This window comes from Diabrotica virgifera, chromosome 1 (genome assembly GCF_917563875.1).
Source record: "Diabrotica virgifera virgifera chromosome 1, PGI_DIABVI_V3a".
In the NCBI taxonomy this organism is placed as follows: Eukaryota; Metazoa; Arthropoda; class Insecta; order Coleoptera; family Chrysomelidae; genus Diabrotica; species Diabrotica virgifera.
In genome coordinates, this window is record NC_065443.1 from 268,444,240 (window position 1) to 268,467,656 (window position 23,417).

A 23,417-nucleotide genomic window follows, 5' to 3' on the forward strand; every position below is an offset into this window, starting at 1 on the left:
GGGACTACATTGCGGACTTTACTTCAGCTAGTGTGGGCCCTGGTATTTCAGGTTCGGCTAACTGGTACTGTCTTTGTTGCCCTGTCGTTGTGGGGTTTTCTGTATTTAAGAGTTGCTCAAAATACTCTCTCCATTGGCGGCTTATCTCTTCGTCGTCTGTGAGCAATTGTCCTGCATCGTCTTTTATAAATCTTGGAGTGTTGGTCGTGTTGCTCGTCATTATTTTTAGGTCCCTATAAAACTGTCTAGACTGACCGGTTCTATAGTGAGGTTCTATGAGTGTTCTATAGTTTGGTTTTTTGGCTCAAATCTCTGCCTTTATCTGTTTTATCCCAAAATAAAATTTTTCGCTAGCAGTATCCTTCGTTTTATTTCTTCAGGTGTGGCATTATAGCTTGTTATAAGGGAACCCAGATAGGTAAACTTATTTACTACCTCAAAATTTTACTGGTCTGTGCTGAAGCATTTTTGGACTAGTTGAATTGGGTTAATTGTCTACACAATTAGCAATACATGTACGTATACAGCGTTATTAGGCCTCAACACCCTTTGGTAGGGATCTATGGAGGAGTATCACCAAGACGCAAGCCCTTATCCCTTGCCTTACCGCTCCTCCATAGGCCGATCGGACGTCAGTTGTTCTAGACAAAGGCGTAGATTCTATGAATTTTATACCACCGACATTGGTCTTTTATTAATTTCATAACCTGGCTGAGGCTGGAACAGTCGATCGCAAATCCACTAAACTGGTCGATCGACTGCGCCTCTTCCAACTAAGTTGTGACCGACAGCAATGCATACAATCCCATAATAAATAATGAAGAAATAATGTTTTACATTAATTTGATGTGTTGTAATTTTAAAGTCATCTTTTTAGGAATTCCACCAAAGATGTCGATTTAGCACCGTTAGTTTTTTACCGACTCATCAAATTGTTTTTCCATTTCCTGCATTTGTTTGTCATTATCCGCTATGTGAACTCTATTTCTCTCATATGCAAAATATCTAAATTTTATAATGTTTAAAAATCCCGCCAAACACGCCAGATTTAGCACCGTTAGGTTTTTACCGACCCACCAAATCGTTTTTCCATTTCCTGCAGTTGTTTGTCATTATCCGCTATGTGAACTCTATTTTCTCTCATATGAAAAATATCTAAATTTTATAATGTTTGAAAAACGGCAGTAGGTACACATCCGGAACTCATTGGATTGTTTGGCGAGCAATAAAATAAGACAATTGTCGGTAAACGATATAGACAAAACGTGGTGTTGTAGTTGTAAATACGTGTAGTAATGTGTGGGAATGTGGACATGTGATGGGTGCGCATATATCGTTGAACATTAATGTTGAGAAACGGGTTACTAACAGGTTGCCAAGTTTTAAATATTTTCAATGTTATTCGATATTGTTAAGTATTGTTCAATATCATTAGTCCAGAGAAATAAGATTGTTCTCGTGACACATCCCCCTCCAGGCCGAAACCAAATTTTTTGAGTAGTACTGACATCTATAATAATAACCTATATGTTTCCTGCAGCCGATTTTGATGATTATACATAGTTATAAACAAATGAAAATCAAAAACCGGTAAATTTTCGCTTTTTTCGTCTATTACTAAAAAGTAAAGCATTCTAAACAAATTTAAAAATAAGAAACTTGGAAATCATTTAAAAAACTTCAACATGGCATTCGCTGAATATGTCTATCCTTATTTGTCACTTAGAAAATTGCAAAATAAGTCATACATTTTTAGATTTTATAAATGTTCATAACTTATATAAAAATTAAGTTAGAACCTTCTTGTTATACGGAATGGTGATACTTGTTGTGGTTAAATTATATTTTAAATTTCAAAGCAATTGGTCAAATAGTTTAAAAGTTATTTGTTTATCCCCAATTTTTTTTTGCAACACTGAAGTCAGAAAATTTTGGGGTTACAGTAATACTTTGGACAGTTAATGAAAGGAGAACATTTATACTATTAACTTAATTAAAAGAAAATGAAAAAAACTAATTTTAAACAGTGTAAAATTATTTTACAAAAATATGTCGACTTTTTGCTTACTTATAAACAATTAGAATAACTTTTAACTGTTACCCGTAGAAAAATTATTTTTTCATATTTAGAAAGACTGAATTTTTATACATATTTAGAAAGGAAAGCAATTGTCCTAGGACAATTAGGGACGAAGTTACCCCCCTTTTTATTTCACATGTTTTTGCAAAATAATTTTGCAATATTTAGAATTATTTTTTGTCATTTTTTTTTAAATTAAATTAATATTGTATATCTTCTTTCATAAACTATCCAAAGTATTACTGTAACTTCATCATTTTCTGACTTATAGTGTTGCAAAAAAATTAATTTGGGTAAACAAATTAAATAATTTTAAGCACCAGAAGTCTCAGCATTCGATGTAATAAGAAGGTTCTAAGTTAATTTTTACATAAGTTATGAATATTTATAAAAACTGAAAATATACGATTTATTTTGCAATTTTCTAAGCAACCAATAAGGATAGACATATTCAGCGGACGCCGTACTGACGTTTTTTATACGATTTATGAGTTTCTTACTCTCAAATTTGTTTAAAATACTTAACTTTTTGGTAATATACGAAAAAAGAGAAAATTTACACGTATATCAGCAAAATCGGCTGCAGGAAATATAGGTTATTATTATAGATGTCCATACTAGGACTTATAGATGTCTATACCTACTCAAAAATTTGGTATCGGCCTGGAGGGGGTTGTGTCACCAACAGGATATTTTTTTTCCTTATTTCTCTGAACTACATACCTTGTTCTGTTGAGATACAGAATCCGTTATCCATTTACTCATATTCAAGGTATCATCACGTATTTGTTGAAAGTTTGTTTATTTTTGTCAGATCATGTCTACTGTAAATTAATTTATTATGTTGATAACCGACTTTACGCCGAATATTATGGACTTTTCTGGTTCAGTTTTAACAAAGAATCAGTAGATTCCTTGTTTTGTTTTTTTTTCACATATTTTTTAATGTATGATTTCCTGATTACCGAAAGATGTTAAAGCACTTTAATTTTTCAGCCTTTATATCTTTTAACCTTGAGTAAATTTTCCATCATTATCACCACAGCTTGAATTTATAGGCAACAAAAATAAAAAGCAAGAATTTTGCCTATATTGGCATTGTAACCACTTTAAATTTTATGATTAACCCCCCCCCCCCCTAAAGGCGGTGAGGAGTGTAGCTCCACCTCAGACCTTGCTTTTCCCACCTATCGTTTTTAATATTTTTTTATTTTAGTCCATTTTTTATTTCCATTAAATTCAATTCTTGTTGTGTGTCTCTGACTTTATACATATATTCAATATATTCAATCATCGCTAGAACAGTGGAGGAAACAAGTATCCGGAATGGGAATAGACATAGGCGGTGGTAAATGGCTAACAACTTTGTTTTTTGCAGATGATTAGGTAGTCGTAGGGAATGATGGGGAAGATATGGACTACATGTTTAGAAAACTAAAGAAAGAATATGAAAAATAAGGCCTCAATATGAATATATCAAAAACAGAATATCTTAAAATAGGGGATGATGAAGAAGATCCAGATTTAGAAATTTGAACCACAAAAACATGTAAAGAATATAAATATCTCTGATCTATAATATATAAAGAAGACACTACCAAAAGAGATATCGAAAGCAGAACGCAGCAGAGCAAAAAAGCGGTAAACATTCTAAGCTGTCTACTATGGTCTAAAGATATAAGACAAAAAACGAAATTGACAACCTATTGTACCTTGGTAGAGCCTATTATGACTTATGGGGCTGAAGTTTGGCAGATCACGAAAAAAGATAGAAAAAGGATAGAAGTAGTAGAAATGGATTATCTAAGAAGAGCGTGTGGTATATCCAAAAAAGATTACATCAGCAATGAAGATATTAGAAGGAGGACAAATACTGTATATTCCAGTGTAGATGGAATTAGAACAAGCCAACTAGTGTGGTATAATCACGTGAAACGAATGAATGAAGATATACGACCAAAAAAAGCTTTCAGTTACATACCACAACAAAGAAGAAGAAGAAGGGGAAGACCTTTAGTTGCCTAAGAAGAAAATGTACGGCACATTATGAGAGATAGAGCCATCAAAGAAGACGAATGGATGGACAGAGAAAGATGGCGGTCAAAATGCGAGAAGCGGCAGGGGCTGTAGGAACCTCGCTTCTAGATAGTTGGAAATTCAATTCTAAACGCATTCAGCCCATTGCAGCATTTAAAACTTATTACGTTTACGTACTGCTTTAGAAAAGTGACTGTGGGGTGCGAATGGTCGAAGACGAACTAAGATTTTTAGTGGACAACGATGATCCGGAATTTGACAAAAAAGTGACAAACCAAGAAAATAATGATGATGACAGTGATAGAGAATTGCTTCAAGAGAGTGAATCTGACGAACTCCTATAAACCTGAAATGATACTTTTGAAAGATATACTCTCAGTTATGTCAAATGATGAAAATTGAATATGTTAAATTGGTTGTTTCTGGCGTTCCACCTAGAACTAACAGAGCTCTTAACCGAGCTAAAAAAGACCGAAAGTCCCGGCATTACTGTATTGTGTGTAAAAACTTTGTGTTGCTCACTCCGTGAAAAAAATTATGTAATTCTTTTGCAACGGTAATATTTGTTTAAATAAGAAATAAGTACCTACCTACTGTGTTTGTAAACTTATGTTTCATAGTATGTATCTAAGTTGGTCTGTGTCCATTGAACTGGCAAAGACCCATAATTTTTTCGAGCAGGGAACCATGTTGCCCTTTGAGCATGTATATAATTTAATCCATTAACATCGACATGTAGTCACTAAATTTTATTAAACAATACTATGTAAACCATATTATGATGTTATCAATTTAAATAGTGTGCTAGTTCCAACTACTCAGCAGAATGCACTGAACATGTTCTAATTTAGAACGAACACGTTTTGCAATCTATTTGGATGACATTTTAAGAAGTTTTTTAACAAACTATTTTATACCAATATACAACTTGAAGTTTCTACTTCCGTATGAGTTTGAAAAATATATTAGTTTCTTTAAGAAATTATAAAAAAAATAACTCGGGTCATAATGGGTTGAGCTAAATTAAAAAATAAAAAATTGCACACTGAAAATGAACGTTCTGCATCGACAGATGTAACTGGAGGGTATTTCAGGGCGCATAATAAATCTGACTTAATTTGTAATTTCTCGGAATATATCCCTTTCAAAACTTATTAGATAAAAACCCTAATTCTTGTCGAAAACATATTTCAGTGTGTAATTAATTGACCATTACATCCAGGTGCCGACTTTATTCTGACTTTAAATTATCTACTAATTTTACTGACTTACATTTTACCTCTTGTCGTTCAAGTAAGGTAACTGTGTAGTATTAATTTATAATTGTTATTGATATCAGTGATGAGCGCGCTAATAACCGGCAAAATAACGCAAAAGATGGAAAGCATAATACATTGTGAAATAAAAAGAGATGAAAATAGTAAAGGTGGAAATTATCGATACAAACGTATAAATTAACATTATATTACCTAGTTTCCCACCTTTAGACGTATCGGAGGAGTATGACAACGGTCACTGTGACATGAGAATTTTATAAAATACTCTTGTCACAGACGTCTAAAGGTGGGAAACTATGTAATGTAATGTTAATTTATACGTTTATATTGATAATTTCCACCTCTACTAGTTTCATCTCTTTTTATTTCACAATGTTTTCCATCTTTTGCATTAATTTGTCTCACTGTATATGAGTTGCTATTTCATATTTTTTTCGGACTTTTTCGGACCGGTAACAGACTGCATAGGTACAATTGTACCTATTACATATTTTCTTAAAAATTCTTTAATCTAAATGGAGATATGTATTAGTTTTAAGATAATATTATTTATTGCTAGCATAACTGGTAGCACGACTACCACTGGTAGTCCACTAACCATAACCTTACTAGTATATAATCAACGAAGAAAACTTGTTTGAGATGGGGAATATGGAGTCTCTGCGACTCATATGTGCAGCTATGTCTCGTGATAATCTCAAGACTATGCTAATATTTATAAGATATGACAACGAAAATACCCGCCAATAACGCAAAAAAGCCGATAAGGCTGCACTCATACGAGATATCTGGACAATGCTGAATAAAAATGTGCAACAGGACTACAAACCATCCCATTGCATAATCATAGATGACCATTGTTTATGTTTAGAGGCCATACCTGCAAAATGTAAACAATATAATATCTTCCAAACACACTAAACATGGTCTTTTGGGTTTGTAATGCATCAAACACCTTATCCCATACAAATTCATCTTTATATTTGAAAAACAGGATACGGATCCCGGCAAGTTAACGTTGGCAAACGAACAGTTTTGGATCTGGTCACGTCTTATAAAGGTTCTGGGCGAAATGTTACCACAGATAACTTTTTACCAGTTTTGAACTCGCTAAAGTCTAGAATTCGTGTCACATTACGTTAGTGGGCTCATTTATAAAAAAATAAGAGATTTCTGCTCATTAATATGAAAGCAAGCAAGGAAAGAGCTGTTTTTCCACAAATCTGGTATACAATCATAATGCTACCGTGTGCTCTTATTTGCTAAAAAAAAACAAAGCAGTAGTGTTACTCTCGTCCATGCATATGACAGGACAAGTAGCCTTAAATGATTAAGTATTAGAGTAAAACAAAGGGCGGTTGATACGATGGATAAAATGCTGGGTGAATGTACGCTCAACCGTCGAACATTGAGTTGGTACTTGACCTTTTTTTATAATATGACGTCACTGGCTTAGCATCCTACATTATATCGAGACCACAAACCATTACAAAAAAAGGACCAACGCAAGAAATTTTTGAAGGATCTTTTTAAAGATCTTTGTCTTGCTGTAGATACTACTCCTCAAGTATCTCGCAGCATTCGAGGATCTACTTCAGTAACTGGAAGTTACCATGTTTGTCGAAACGAACGGAAAGAACAGCCTAGAACGAGAAAAAGTTGTGCAGTATGTTTTCTATCTGTGTGTGACGAATATTTTTTGTCTAAAACGACATGTATGTTGCGAAAATCCACAATAACATTCATTTTTGAATTTTGGTTCAAATAAGCTATCATTTAAATACAAAATGTATTGTTTTTTATAACATTTATTTAAAAAAAAATACAAGGTACAAATGTACACATGCCGTCGTTTATGGGGGTAGGAACTGCTGGGAACTGAATGAAGATTTCTTTGTTATATTTGGCTCACATAATCTACTGGATAAATGTAGAGATGTTACTAAAGTTCAAGTCTCTATCTCTTTAACAAAAAAAGTTATCACAATTTAAAAACTCGAAAGTTACAATTGTACCTATCCTGCCCGACAAAGATTAACTGTTTTCTTAATGCATTTTTTTTTCGATAAGGGTTTGTTAATGTTTATCAAAAAAACTAGGGTAATTAACTTTATACAGAGGAATGCTGGATGCAATCACCATCTGACATAAATCAAATTTAAAAGTGTCTTTCGCCTTTTTTTTAACTGCTTAAACTATATTTGCAAAGATATTTGGACTAACTTAGACGAATTTAATTTTTTCAAATTACTTTTATAAAGTGGGCTTTCACAATGCTGGTCAATATACATTATATACAAACTGCTTATATGGTTATATACGTCTATTAATTGATAAATTTTGAGACATGGCAACAATGGATCAGAGGCTACCGCGCCCGATTTAGCCGCCTTTGGGGGACAGACGATAGGCGATTAACGAGGAACGAAGACGTCGAGTGGCGATTGATGCTGAAGATGGTGTTTTGGCTGACCCTGATAGTACCTGCAAATAGTACCTACTCCTTGTCGTTCGGCAGGTTCTTCCCTATAGTGCCACATTTCTAAATACGCGCGCAACAATATTTTGGAGATACCTTATCATCCGTAAATTAGATTAAAAAGTACTGTTCATATTTTCTTCAGGTAGGGGAGATCGGGGCAGAACGGGGGACTTAAGAAAGAAAAAATTATAGAATGAAAATTAAACTGTGTATTAAAAAATAACAAAGTCAGACAGGATCACTTGTTATTAAACTTCATATAACTTACTTTATTTATAATCTAAATTGCTTAGTTTTTTGGTTATAAAGAACTTAACTTATCAGTCCGAAATTCCGGGGCAAAATGGGAAATGCTACGGGGCAAGATGGGAATGTATTTTAGTCAGGCTGGCAGAGTTCACAAATATGAGCACCTTCGTTTTGTTCCTCAACATCTATGCAGGAATTATGAGCTCATCTGTGGCAGACACTACACACTACCCATCCTTCAGTTGACTGCAAATATAAGTATCCACAGCAGATGCAACCACAATCTTCATCATTTTTTGATGAGTCAGTGTCCATCTCGTTTTCTTCTTTAGTTTTCTTTGATTTTTTTTTATTATTGTCAGTTTTAATCAGATTCTTCTTAGAAAGTATAAATGCTGTAAAGTAGCGGCAATTTAGGAGAGCGGGGCAAGATGGGATAATATCCCATCTTACCTCGACCGCTTTGCCCCAATAGACATAATTTCAAATAAAATTAGTAATTTCTAACGTAAAAGATATAAACCGGTTCACAGCACGCAATATTAAAATTCAGTAACATATATATTATATCTGAATGAAAAACGTGACAAAACTTGCTTACTGGCCTTATAGCACTTCTATAAATATCACCAAAATTTTTAACAACACAAAAGAAAATGGTTTTTATGTCTGTAAAGAAGCGTACTTACTTAATAGAAGTTTCTTTCTAATGACTGAAGTGAGTCAACCCACGTTTGTTCGAATGGCGCTATTGCCAATATTATGACGACTATAAGTTATGCACACCGATGCATTTCCCGTTCTGCCCTGAGCCTCGTTTTGCCCCGGTCTCGCCTAACTTAAAAAAACATGTGCTGCTTATTCCTGTTATAAAAAATCTAATTTCGGAAATTTTGGTTTTCTCCGGTGGTTTTCTCCCTATCCGTCTATTAATAATTTTTTCAGCAGTTTTTTTCAATTTCATTTATGTGCCTGGTCAAATGGTGCTTATTTATTTCTTTAGATAACATTATGGTAGGGGAGCCCAAGCGGGGATTTTTGCAGTTACTCAAGAGAGCAGAACACATCATACTCAAGAGAGCATCACATGGGGAGAAATCTTGTGCCCAGTAAATGTAACCCTACCAAATATTGGTTATTAATACAGGTGAGTTCGTTGAGGGGAGCCCGAAAAAAATCTATCTTTAGCAAAACTCGAAATCGTCAGATTAAGATAAGTTAAGTACATGCATAACAGTGTACCTATATTTAAAAAATCGGACGATTTGAGCGGGGCGTAATGAAATGGGCGAGTCACAAAATTTCACAAAAACTGAAAAATACGTATTAAATATTTTTCAAAAATCTATTGGATGATACCAAACACGACCCCCTCACGGAGAGGTGTGGGGGTTACTTTAAAATTTTTAAATAGGAACCCCGCGATATTTCGCGAAATGAACATCAGATCAAAAAATTGAAAAATACGTATACAATATTTTTTAAAAATCTAACGAATGACACTAAACCCGACCCCCATGGAGGTGGGGTGAGGGATTACCTTCAAATTTTAAATACGAGCCTACATTTTTTATTGCAGATTTGGATTCCTTACGTAAAAATAAGTAACTTTTATTCGAGAAATTTTTCGAATTGTGAATAGATTGCACTATAATCGGAAAAAACGATTGTTAGAAATGGAAAATTAAATTAAAAAATGGAAAGTCCCCACTAAAATGTAAAACTTAATTTAACTTTTTTTGGTTTTAAGACCCAATCTTCACAACTCAATAGGTCTCCATAACGCTTTTAGTAACTGCAGATTTAGCATCCTCCCTTACTATTAGTGTCATTGTATTTGTCACTGTTAGTCATATTATAAACTCCCAAATTATTTTCAATCGCCTTTTGACAATCTTTTTGTAAACTACTATTTTTATGTATTTGTTTACGGGTAGGTACATCAAATATAATTCATTTTTGCTTTATTTCCTTTAGGTTTTACCATTTGATTAGTACTTTCTTCAGCCTCTATGGTACCAAATGCATCTCATAAGTTTTGTAGGCTTCCACTTCAGTTTTGCCCTTTACTTTTGCTTCCTCTTTGATCCTCTTTAGATTTTGGGAGTTTTGTTTCAGATTTATTTTTATCGCTTCTATACAGTTCTCCCTTCTCTTTATTTTTTTATATTGTTCGACAATAATTACTAGGTGACCTAGATTTCAAATTTTTTCTTAAAGTTTTGTCAAGTATTTTAATGGAAGTATCTCTAATAGAACTACTAACAGTTTTCAAAGTTTTGTTAGAATCTCTTTTAATGTTTCAACTCATTTCTATGTAGTAGTATGCACGCCAATGGAGAATATAAAATTATTATTTGTACGCCAAAAAATGCGCAATAACTAACTGCGCAAACTTCATTTACATATTATCTCAACCAGTCTTATAGCAATAAATAAAATCGTCAGTTTGTAAGAAAAATTTCTACATCCCGTATCTCGGAAACGAAACATTTGCGGACATATGTTTATAAAGGAAACTGTCATTATTTTTTCATGCAGAATTACCTCCCCCTTAAAGTTTGTCGCACTTATTTAAAAACACCCTACATTGATGAAGAACATGACTAGTTGTTAAAGTACCAATTTTTTTTATTATCCAACACAAGAAAATAAATCAAAAAACAGAATGTTAAGAAAACCTGAGGCTATAGTTGGGTTTTAATTCCAGTGTTTTATAAATGTTAGAATATTTCACAGGGTGTGGTAAACTTCGAGAAAAAAACACAGTTTGATTGGTACACCCCGTATGCAATGACACTTTACCTTTCTAGCAACAATATTATTATAGCATATTGTTAAATAGTAAGGCTATAATATATTAAAAAAATAACTTAAATCGGACAACAGTTTTAGAAAATTCAAGACATCAAAAATGACCCATTTTTAAAGTTCTTTGCGTTAATTTCTTGGAGTAGTGTATAATAATACTGCTTGTATTCTCCCTTCAGATCTTTTTTTGACACCCATTTAAACTTATATATGTCTCAATCAAGAGCAGCAAAACGTTAGGAAAAATCTATAGGTTAGTAATTTACCATAGAAAAACGATAACACGCTAAGAAGATTATTTGTCTAAGACTATTTTATAAAACCACATTGTAAAAAAGCATTAAAACACTCCTAATCGTCAGTTTCGTTCATTCGTAAAAAACAACCGTGTCAAGATCATTTAAAATCGCATTAGAATTCATGAACTACCAAATAAATCCTAACATTTTTTTACTAATCTTATCTCTTCTAACGGTACATGCGTTTAGAGAAAGTGTAAAAATATTAACAATTCAACCATATCTACAATTCTTTATCTCTACAACTAATTCTTTTTAGTTAATGAGCCTAACGTAAGCGTCTTCTAACGCGTGAGACAAATAAAAATTTAAATTTATTAAATACGGTTGTGTGAGGTTCAGTATACACTCAATGGCAAAAGTATGGTAGCATCTACCTAAAAGGAAAAGCAACTAAAAAAATTTAGATTTGACCTATGTACTCCAGCGTATTTTTGTAATTTTATCATCAAAATTAATTTACCCCAGAGGCGGGCAAATCTTTTTTAGAAACAGAAAAAGCCAATATTATTCAATAAATATACGCATCTTATTTTACCTCCTCGCAAGTTAAATATAATTTTAGATCGGATTCACATTTCATTTACCACAATAAATCACCGAATAAACCACAATTCATCATGAGACCTAATACATTCTATAATTGATTTGATATTTTGATTTTCAATCCAACAAAGCTCTTAAAAATTTGTAAATCAAGAAATTATTAGATGTAACTTGTTCACCTCTTCTGTATTTTCTCCTTCGTAATGATGTATTGCGCCATATAATTTTCTTGACTATTTCTGTCTAATTATCTCTCTCCTGTAGTGCAGTTACTGAAGGTGGATATGAGCTATTACCTCCGATTTCGTTGAACCTCCTTTGCATGAAAATTGGTGAGTGGTTAGAGGATATCTCAAGGAACAGAGGTGACATGGTTCCAACTTGCGCTTTTACTTTTTTTCTGGAGGGTGAAAATAACTTCTTTTATAATAACCCCATAATTTGATATAAGGATAAATTCTAAGCAAAATTTGTTATATAAAATTATTCAAATAAATCAAAACTTTTTGAGTTATTAAAGATTAAAGATTTTAATTTTTCGTGAGAAAAGTGCATGTTTTTAACCGATTTTTTATAAATAACTCAAAAAATGGTAATCTATAAGCTTTTACAAAAAAGTTATGATTACGAAAATTGAAGCCAATAAAAAACAAAATAAACTCCTTACAATAAAAACCTTTTAATGTTAACTAGAAGTGAGTTATAGGTAATTGAATGTATATTTTTTTCGGCTAGTACCCAAAACTAAATATTCAAGCTTAAATACCGGAAAAATGCTGCATTTTATAACATAAGCTTATAAAACATTTGTCAATATATACTTAGAAATATCTATCAAACGAGCCCCCAACAAGCTGATTGCATTAAAATTTAGGCTCCAAAAATATTTCAAAATTTATTTTAAAATTTTTTCCAAAAAATATTACCGTTCTTTTTATTGACTTCGTTAATTTGTACAACATCAGGTTCACTTAAAAACCATTTGAAAGATAATTCCAGGTGCTATTAAATCACGTTAAATTTAGTCTTTTACACCCCTTATTTTTTTTTTAAATAAAAGATTAAATGGATTACATGGTTACATGGTTCTCGCAGCAAAATTTAAGTTTTAAACGTTTATATCTCGGTTATTTTTTACCTTAAAGAAATAGTAAAACAGATAAAATATTTGATAAAGAAAAATCTAAAATTTACTTATGTATAATTTTTTATGTATTGTTATATTTCTATTTGATATGAAAATTAAAATTTGATAATTATAGACAAAATTCAATTTAATATAAAATATTTTCAATTTTCTCAACCACGGGCATATAAATTTAGAACAACCTGTATACAACAAATTGTTATATTTAATTTTAAGAAGTGATTAAAACGATACTCGGAACAATGCGCTTAAAATAAAACTAAAGTGAAATCGAAAATAGGTCATTATCGTTGTTCGCGGAAGGTGCAATCATTAGCCGATGCTAAAGAAGACTTAGTGAAAGTAGATAATAGATCATTAAATTTTGTAATTAGTAGAAAGTAATTTTAGAATGGGAATTAACTATTTTCTTTGAAATCCATTAAGCATATTTAGAAAGTTTAAAAATTGGTTTTGAGGAATACTGCGAATGAGAGTTGGTGGTGGAATTTTGATTTGTGAATCTGGAAGGGATATTTAGAAAGGAGGGGAATGAATGACAAATAGAGATCAGAACGTTTTGAGCTGTGGAGAAGTGAAGTCCAGTAGTAGACGGTAGTGTACGGAGAGTGAGAAAGCCGGTGTAGTTCCGTGAGTGTGTAGTATCTATCGTAGAACGAGAGGTAGGCCAAGTTGAGAGTAAAAGAACCTCCTTGAGCCAAGAGTTCCCGGTAGCTGATTGCAGTTTCGAAAAAGGTAGAAGACAGCATCACGACAGAAGCAGGAAACGAGAGCTATACGAGCTAGTTTCGGAGGAGAACATTACTGGAAGCCAGGACGAGGTTTTGATTGCAGCCAAGGATAGCAGGAAACGGGTCTTGTGTGAAGACATTCTCAGTGCACCAGAAAAAGGTCAGTTTCATTTGTTTGGACATGAATGTATGGGTTTTTCGTAGTAAATACCACATTTAAAATTAAAAAAACATAATCAATAATATCAGAAAAGCTTCATCAAACTTAAATAGAATTGTTGCTGATAAATCATAATAGTTAAATGTTAATAAAAACTTTCAATTGGAAATCAAAAGAAAATAAGATTCCCATGTATAAATGTTATGTTTAAGAATAATAAGATATAGCAAATATTAAGCAGTGATTGCCATTTAAATAAAATAAACAATATTTTGATTACAATTGTAACCCATATGTGTATTTTTTTTTACTCTTTTCTTTTCTATCCCGATTAGGAACCATTAAGAAATACTAGAAGCCACGAAAGTAAGTAATTAATTTATAATTCGCCCTGAGATTGAAAACATATTGATATGTGATCTGGTTAATTAATTGGATTAGTATTAATACATTGATTAAATTAAGTGACATATAAAATTATTATCTCATATCAATAATCAAGATCACAACAACTGGCGCCCAACGTGGGGCATTTTGAAAGTATTTCTAGTGGCAAATTTGAAGGATAGAAAGAGTAAAGCCGGTATTTGAAAATTTATATGCCTGTGGTAAAAAGTGAGATAAGTACATTTGATAACATAAAATTTTAGATCTCTTTAGGTACAAATTTTACATAACTGATTTAATATTTTATTTTTACGATATTACATTTGATATATTTATTGACAATTTATAATATTTGGGTGAGAAAAAGTCGTCTTGGTAACATACTAGTAAAATTTCATATTTGGCGGGGACAGTACTTCTTGAAAACAAATGTCTGTGACAAGAAGCCAAAGCAAAGACAACAAAAAACAAAAAGAACATTCAAATCAAGAGAATAATTCAGACCAAGAAGACATTTTAGACACGACAATCATGGCATCAGAACAGCAAGAATTATCAGGAATAGATAAAATATTACAAATGATGCAACTCCAGTCACAAAGAATGGAACAAAAACTGGATAAAAATCAGGAGGAAACAAAACAAGCAATGGAGAAAAATCAGGAAGAAACATCAAAGAAAATGGATAAAGTGGATCAAAAAATGGATGAAACACAGCAAAAAATGGATGACAACCAAAAGGAAACAAAACAAGCAATAGAAGAGAACAATAAGAAAATAGAGGAACGCATAGAAAAGTATGAAAAGGAAATAAAAGGATGTTTGACAACAATGAAAAACGAGATAGAACAGCAAGAAATGAAAATTAAAGATCACATGCAAGAACAAGAAATTAGAATGAAGGACCACATGAAAGAACAAGAAATGATAATTCAAAACAAAATGGAGGAGTTAACGAATGGCCAGAAAAAGGAACTAGAAAATTTGGAAAATAAGTTAGAAAATGCTATTCAAGTAGACAGAGAAGAAGTGGAAAAAAGAATCACAGAAATAGAAAAACAAGTCACCGAAAACAGGACGCAACAGAATGTCGGAGAAAGAAGAGAAATGGTTAGACATAGCACAGATGACGTGAAGATAAGGTTTGGCGGGGATGTAAGAAGATTACACCCAGTGCCGTTCATAAATAGCCTGAAAAAGAAAATACAGCACATCGGAAATTTCGAAACAGCAAAAGAAACTATCAGAAACCATCTCAAATATGAAGCAAGCCTATGGTTCGATAGTAAAGAAGAAGAATTCGGCAATTGGCAACAATTTGAACAAAAATTTTTGAATTATTTCTGGGGAAAAGTCCAACAATTGGAAATTAACAAGGAATTGCAAAATGGGAAATACAATGATAGGATGGGTGTATCAGAAAGGACATATGCTTTGCAAATTTACAATAATGCAAAACATTTACAATATAATTACTCATCGGAACAATTAGTCGAACTGATTGCAAGACATTTCGAGGAAACGCTGGAAGACCATATCACATTGCAAAACTACAAAGACATAGATAGTTTATGCCAATTCCTACAAATAAGAGAATCACGTCTAAGAGAAAGAAAATCAAGAAAGTCGCGAGAAGATTACAGGCCCCGAGAAACACAAGATTACAGAGATAGAAATCAAAATAGGAGGGACTATACAAGACGAGATTTTAATCCCAGAAGGGAAAACGAAAATAGAGACAACGGAAGAGGAAATTATGAACAAAGAAATAGGCAATGGAATGAGGACAGAAATCGAGAATACCAGAATAGAAACACCACACGCTCAAATCAAGAAAACAGAAATAATGGTAGACAAAATGAACAGGGATATCGAGAAAACCGAAACAGATCCGACAGACCAAGAGAAAATAGAAGAGAGGTAAATAATACCCAGACAGAAGAATATGACGGAGAGAGAAATTATGACGAAAATATAAACAACAATGAGCAACCGGCGTCTTTTCACGACGGCGCTCACTAAAAAAAAAAAAACAAACAGGAATCTTTTGTCACCCCAAGGAGTTTATTAAATTGGCAGGAAACAACGAAAAGAAAAATGGAATTAATTTAAAATTTGTGGATGGATTTATCAACGAGACACCAATTAAAATTATGATAGATACTGGATCGGAAATAACATTGGTCAACAGAAAACTAATAGAAGAAGTTAACTTAACGAATTTAATTTATAAAATACCTAGGGTAAATTTAGTGGGCGCAAACAAACGGACATTGGCAACTATAAATGAAGGCATACGAGTAATGGTACGACTGGGCAAGAATATGTATGCACTACAATGTGTAATAATGCCAAACATGTCACATGACATGATAGTAGGAGTGGACGAATTGGCAGAAAAACATGTAGTGATAGATTTTAAAAATAATACGATGAAACTAACAGAAGAAAAAGAAAAAGAACAGGACAAGGAACATGAGAAACAAAATACGGACGAATCAGGTAAAGAACAAACAGTGGAAATGAATTTGGCAGCGAAGCAAGGACAAAGAAGAAAAAGGAGAAAAGGTCAGAAAAAGATAAAAGAAAATGAAACCTGTGGCTCCTCAAAAGAAGAGTTGAGCCCAGAAGAAGAAAATTTGAGAGTATCAGAAACAAAGGAAACCTGGGATTCCTCAAAAGAAGAGACGGGCTCAGGAGAAGAAGAAATAAAGCAAAAAAATGAAAGTGAAAAGAATATGATTGAAACAGTGGTATTTGAAGAGGAGGTATATGCAAACGAGGATGCAGAATGCACGGTAAATATGTGTGAAGAATCTGAGAAAAAAGACAGAAAATTGATATGTGGAGAAGGGAAAGAAAAAGAATTGCGGTTGATGTTACGAAACTACGAAAATTTGATCAATGAGGAAAACAGAGTGGCTAAAAAGTACGAACATTCATTTGAGGTGAAAAACTTGGGAAATTTTCGATCAAAGACTTACCCGATTCCATACAAGTATCGACAAGAGGTGAAAGAAGAAATAAATAAAATGTTGGAAGATCAAATCATCGAAAGATGTGATTCACCATATGTTAACCCGATTGTGATAGTAAAGAAAAGCAGTGGAGAATTGAGATTATGTTTAGATGCCAGGAATATCAACCAGCACACTGTATCACAATATGAATCACCTCTAAACATCGAGGCCATTTTTGGAAGAATCACCGGGTCACACATATTTTCGAAAATTGACTTAAAACACAGTTTTTGGTTGATACCGTTAGCTGAAAAGTGTAGAAACTACACCGCTTTTTCTATTGATGGTATTGTCTACCGGTTTAAGGTAGTGCCGTTTGGATTGCAGAGTGCTTGTGCTGCACTCGTCCGAGCTCTACATACCATTTTGAATCGCCACGAAGATTTCATAGTTCATTATATCGATGATTTATTAATTTTTTCACAAGATACTCAGAGTCATCTGAAACACATAGAAATAATTCTGGAAGAATTGGACACAGCGGGATTGAAATTAAACACTGAAAAATGTCAATTTTTTCAAAAAGAAGTCATTTATTTGGGTTTTCAATTGGACACCAAAACAGTAAGATTATCCGAAGACAGAGTCAAGCTCATAGATGAATACCCAAGACCAACGAATTTGAAAACATTGAGAGGTTTTCTTGGCACGATTAATTATTTTAAAAAACTGATTCCCGATTTGAGCCAAAAGGAAATCCCTCTGATAAAGTTGCTTAAAAAAGGAATGAAATGGAATTGGAAAGAAGAACAGGAGGAAGCTTTCGAAACATTAAAACGAGAATTCGCAAAAGGAACGAAAATATACCACCCCATTTACAATTTACCTTTTATACTCCGAACTGATGCGTCCATACAAAAATTTGCAGGAGTTCTGTCTCAAATACAAAACGACCAAGAAGTGCCGATATGTTTTATATCGCGAGTGACTAAAACACATGAGAGAAAATATAGTGTTACAGAATTGGAGTTTGCCAGTGTACTATATTGCGTAAACAAATTGAGGTTTTACTTATTGGGAGCAAAATTCACAATCGAAACAGACCATGCAGCTTTAGTACATATCATGAAGAATAGATTAGTAAATAATAGAATACATAGAGGCATTCTATTATTACAGGAGTATGATTTTGAGTTCCGATATATAAAAGGAAAAGACAACATAATAGCCGACGCTCTAACACGGGATGAGGACACCGGAAAAAAGGAAACAATTACTCTACAGGTGGGACTAAATAGATTAATACAAGAAGAAGGGATACATTCGTTAAATGAGATAAGGACAAATCAAGAAGACCTAGAGGAAAGAGAGAAAAGAAGAGCGGAAATAGAAAATGACATATATTTTAAGAGAATAGACGGAAAGGAACTATATTTAGTGACACAGACATTGGCCGAAAAGATAATAAAGAAATTACATGAGGACAATGGGCATATCGGTAGCAGAAAAGTTTGGCTCGTTTTTAGGGAAAATTACATCAGCCGACAGGATTACCGCATTGCAAAGGAAATTACCCAGAAGTGCGATGTATGTCAAAAATATAAGAGTCGGAATTTCAAAAACGAAAATGTTGCCAAAAATATTGAAGCCCGAAACAAACTAGACATTGTAGCAATAGATATGTTAAGCGATCTAATTATGACCACTAAAAGGAACAAACATATTCTGGTAATGGTGGATGTGTTTTCAAAATACGTAAAATTATATAGTTGCCGCACCACAAAGGGGGAGGAAATATTAAGAAAAATCGACAATTTTATAGCCATAGTAGGAACACCAAAAAAGATTCTACTGGACAATGCAACGTATTTCCGAAATGATCGTTTCAAGGGACAACTTCGAGAACGAGGAATAGAGACAAATTTTGTCAGCATCAGGCATCCACAGAGTAATCCTTCGGAACGATTCATACAGGAAGTGACGAAATTTCTTCGCATTGCAACAGATGGTCAACATCGCCACTGGGACAGGAAAATGGCGGAAATAGAAAGGTATCTAAATACAATTCCGAGCACAGTAACAAAAGAGACCCCAGAATACATCATGAAGGGTGTACTGCCGATAAGGCCATGGGAAGACCAAGAGCCAAAAGAATATCAACAGGTGATTGAAACCGTACAGAGAAGATTACGGCGAAGCAACGAAAAATATATCCAAAGACAGGAACAAAATAGAAAAAGAAGACCAGTGACTTTCCAAAAGGGTGAAAAAGTACTCGTGAGGGCATTACGAGTATCAAATCTTCCTGGGGGCATTTGCGCAAAGTTGATGCCTGTTTTCGAAGGCCCGTACATCGTGAATAATGAAAATGGGATAAATAGTTATGAGTTGAGGCACAGGAACTCGGAAAAGATCCGAGGAATTTATAATATTCACGATGTATACAAATATCACGAATAAAAGACAGAATTACATGAAGTAGATAGTAAGTTAGGATATAAGACGTAGATTAAAGTAAGGAAATATACAGGGAGTTGGTTTTGCCTCGAGAAAATTTATGTAAAAATGCAGATAAATTTTATCGAATACAAGGCGGGGATTTGTTATATTTCTATTTGATATGAAAATTAAAATTTGATAATTATAGACAAAATTCAATTTAATATAAAATATTTTCAATTTTCTCAACCACGGGCATATAAATTTAGAACAACCTGTATACAACAAATTGTTATATTTAATTTTAAGAAGTGATTAAAACGATACTCGGAACAATGCGCTTAAAATAAAACTAAAGTGAAATCGAAAATAGGTCATTATCGTTGTTCGCGGAAGGTGCAATCATTAGCCGATGCTAAAGAAGACTTAGTGAAAGTAGATAATAGATCATTAAATTTTGTAATTAGTAGAAAGTAATTTTAGAATGGGAATTAACTATTTTCTTTGAAATCCATTAAGCATATTTAGAAAGTTTAAAAATTGGTTTTGAGGAATACTGCGAATGAGAGTTGGTGGTGGAATTTTGATTTGTGAATCTGGAAGGGATATTTTGAAAGGAGGGGAATGAATGACAAATAGAGATCAGAACGTTTTGAGCTGTGGAGAAGTGAAGTCCAGTAGTAGACGGTAGTGTACGGAGAGTGAGAAAGCCGGTGTAGTTCCGTGAGTGTGTAGTATCTATCGTAGAACGAGAGGTAGGCCAAGTTGAGAGTAAAAGAACCTCCTTGAGCCAAGAGTTCCCGGTAGCTGATTGCAGTTTCGAAAAAGGTAGAAGACAGCATCACGACAGAAGCAGGAAACGAGAGCTATACGAGCTAGTTTCGGAGGAGAACATTACTGGAAGCCAGGACGAGGTTTTGATTGCAGCCAAGGATAGCAGGAAACGGGTCTTGTGTGAAGACATTCTCAGTGCACCAGAAAAAGGTCAGTTTCATTTGTTTGGACATGAATGTATGGGTTTTTCGTAGTAAATACCACATTTAAAATTAAAAAAACATAATCAATAATATCAGAAAAGCTTCATCAAACTTAAATAGAATTGTTGCTGATAAATCATAATAGTTAAATGTTAATAAAAACTTTCAATTGGAAATCAAAAGAAAATAAGATTCCCATGTATAAATGTTATGTTTAAGAATAATAAGATATAGCAAATATTAAGCAGTGATTGCCATTTAAATAAAATAAACAATATTTTGATTACAATTGTAACCCATATGTGTATTTTTTTTTACTCTTTTCTTTTCTATCCCGATTAGGAACCATTAAGAAATACTAGAAGCCACGAAAGTAAGTAATTAATTTATAATTCGCCCTGAGATTGAAAACATATTGATATGTGATCTGGTTAATTAATTGGATTAGTATTAATACATTGATTAAATTAAGTGACATATAAAATTATTATCTCATATCAATAATCAAGATCACAACAGTATATTGAGCAGTTTTGAAGTTATTATCAAAAGAAAATGAAAATTAGGATAATATTACAAATTCTGATTTCTTTAAATTATACCTTTTTTCAAAAATGTGCGTTCTAAACCGATCAAAATTGTTAAAATCATTACTTATGCAAATATAAAGAAATAATTGTAAAGGATTACTATAAATTTTAATTTTTGTGGAAATGGCGTATGTTTAATTTTTCACTTTTTCCTAAAAAATTCGAGAGGGTTCTCTTATTTTCATCATAATTTGCTTAATGTTGATGCTATTAAATTCTTCTGGAGCTCATTTGATAGGTACTCTAAAGTACTTTGAAACAAGTGTTTAACAGGTATATTTTATAAAATGCGTCGTTGTCCCGTTATATAGGCTTGAATACTTAGATTTGAGTACTCGTCGAAAAAAATATATTCAATTACCCCTAACTCACTTTGAATTAACATAAGTTTAGTTCTTTAAGTGAGGAGTATATTCAGTTTTATTATCTTTAATTTTGACAATAATAACTTTTTTGTAAAACCTTATAGTTTTTGAGTTATACGTGTAAAACAGCTTGAAATCATGCATTTTTTTACGAAAAAATAATATCTTTGATTTTTCTTCTTCTTCTTCTTCTTCTTCTTCTTCTTCATGTACCATCTCATCTAAGAAGGTTGGCAACCATCACATCAATTCGCACTTTTTCGATACCGCTGCTCTAAAGAGATCAGCAGAAGTGCAAATAAACCAAGCTCTCAAATTGTTTAACCAGGAGATGCGTCTTCTTCCGCGACTCCTTCTACCCTGTATTCTTCCTTGAATTATTAATTGTAACAAGTTATAACGCTCGCCCCTCATAACATGTCCCAGATATTGTAGTTTTCTGACTTGATCTTTAATAACTCAAAAAGTATTGATTTATATTAATAACTTTATATAACAAATTTTCTTTAAAATTTGACCCTCTATCGAGTTATGGTATTATTTTTAAAATAATAATTTTCACCCCCGAGAAGGGGTGGCATCCACCCCCAGTGTAAAAGCGCAAGTTAGCATCATGTCACCTTTGTTCCTTGAGGTATCCTAACTACTCACCAATTTTTATGAAAATCGATGGAGGTTCAACGAAATCGGTGGTGAAAACCTTCAGTGACTGCACTACTGTGGAGGTTGCTTTGCTTTGGAAAACAAGTAACCGGCCATGTTCTTTATTTGGTCCAATCATCGTGTTGGATATCTTCCTCTGTATATTTTCTACTACGTTGCCTTTAACTGTCATTCGTTTTATGCCTTTTCTTCCTGTAATTATATTCCAAAATATACTTTGATATTTTGAAATATATTGGATATATTCCAAAATGTCACAGTATATTTTGGTTGATAGTCTAGGTAAATAGTCTTTGGTAAATCTAGATTTTATGTCAAGTTCTCCTAAGCTTTGTTTTTAAACCAAGAGGAGTAAACTAAAAAGACAGATTCACACCAGATTCACAGAAATATCACCAACTACATCTTCTTTTTTGGGTGACCATATCGGCCTTTGACAATACTCCATAAATATTATATTATATTAATACCTCGCTAAGAGTTCAAGAAACAACTGTTTTTTTTATACAAAAGAGACTAAAAATCTAAAAATTAAAGGAATAACGCAGAAAATACAAAAAAAACGCTGATATAACTTAATTAACCTATGAAATGTCAAATGTGTCAAAATTTTATAAATTATGTCATTAGTGTCAAAATTTGATAACAGTGGAGTAAACAGAGACATGTTAACCGTAGACAAGGCATACTGAGCAAAAAACTGTAACGCGCGGCAGTCGATCGGTGGTCTATCTATCTCTTTTTACTAAGCGATACCGCTCATTTGACGGACAACGATGGCTAGACCACTCAAAATAAATATTGACCAATGGCGTCCTTGATATCGGCGTTACACCTCGATAAACAGAGCGGCCCAATCTACAGGTTATTATATCTATGGGAGTAAACTTGCTTAAGGTTTGACCAACCACAAACAAGCTTTACGGCGCGGGAAATTTGAATTACTTCTCTTGGTTTACAAATAGACTATAGTATTGAATTACATGTGCGACGTGGGGTCCATGCTATGCGAAAATTCTACGGTAGGCTCACCTACCAAATCGTCAGCCTAATGTGAAAAGTGCATAAGTCCAAAATATATAATTTTACAGGAGAGACAAAAAAACTAACTGTGCATAACTCCACTTATACACAACTAAATATAATGTGAACATTGCACAACTCCGTTTTAGTAATCAGTTTTTGTAATTATCAAACAATATGTTTGTCATTTTGAA

The 23,417-nt window shown here is 33.0% G+C and overlaps 1 protein-coding gene across 3 annotated transcripts in view; it reads left to right on the plus strand.

The window, feature by feature from the left end:
- LOC126884417 (uncharacterized) overlaps positions 1-23,417 on the plus strand; it is a 592,334-nt gene that overhangs the window by 291,032 nt on the left and 277,885 nt on the right. The window lies entirely within an intron of this gene.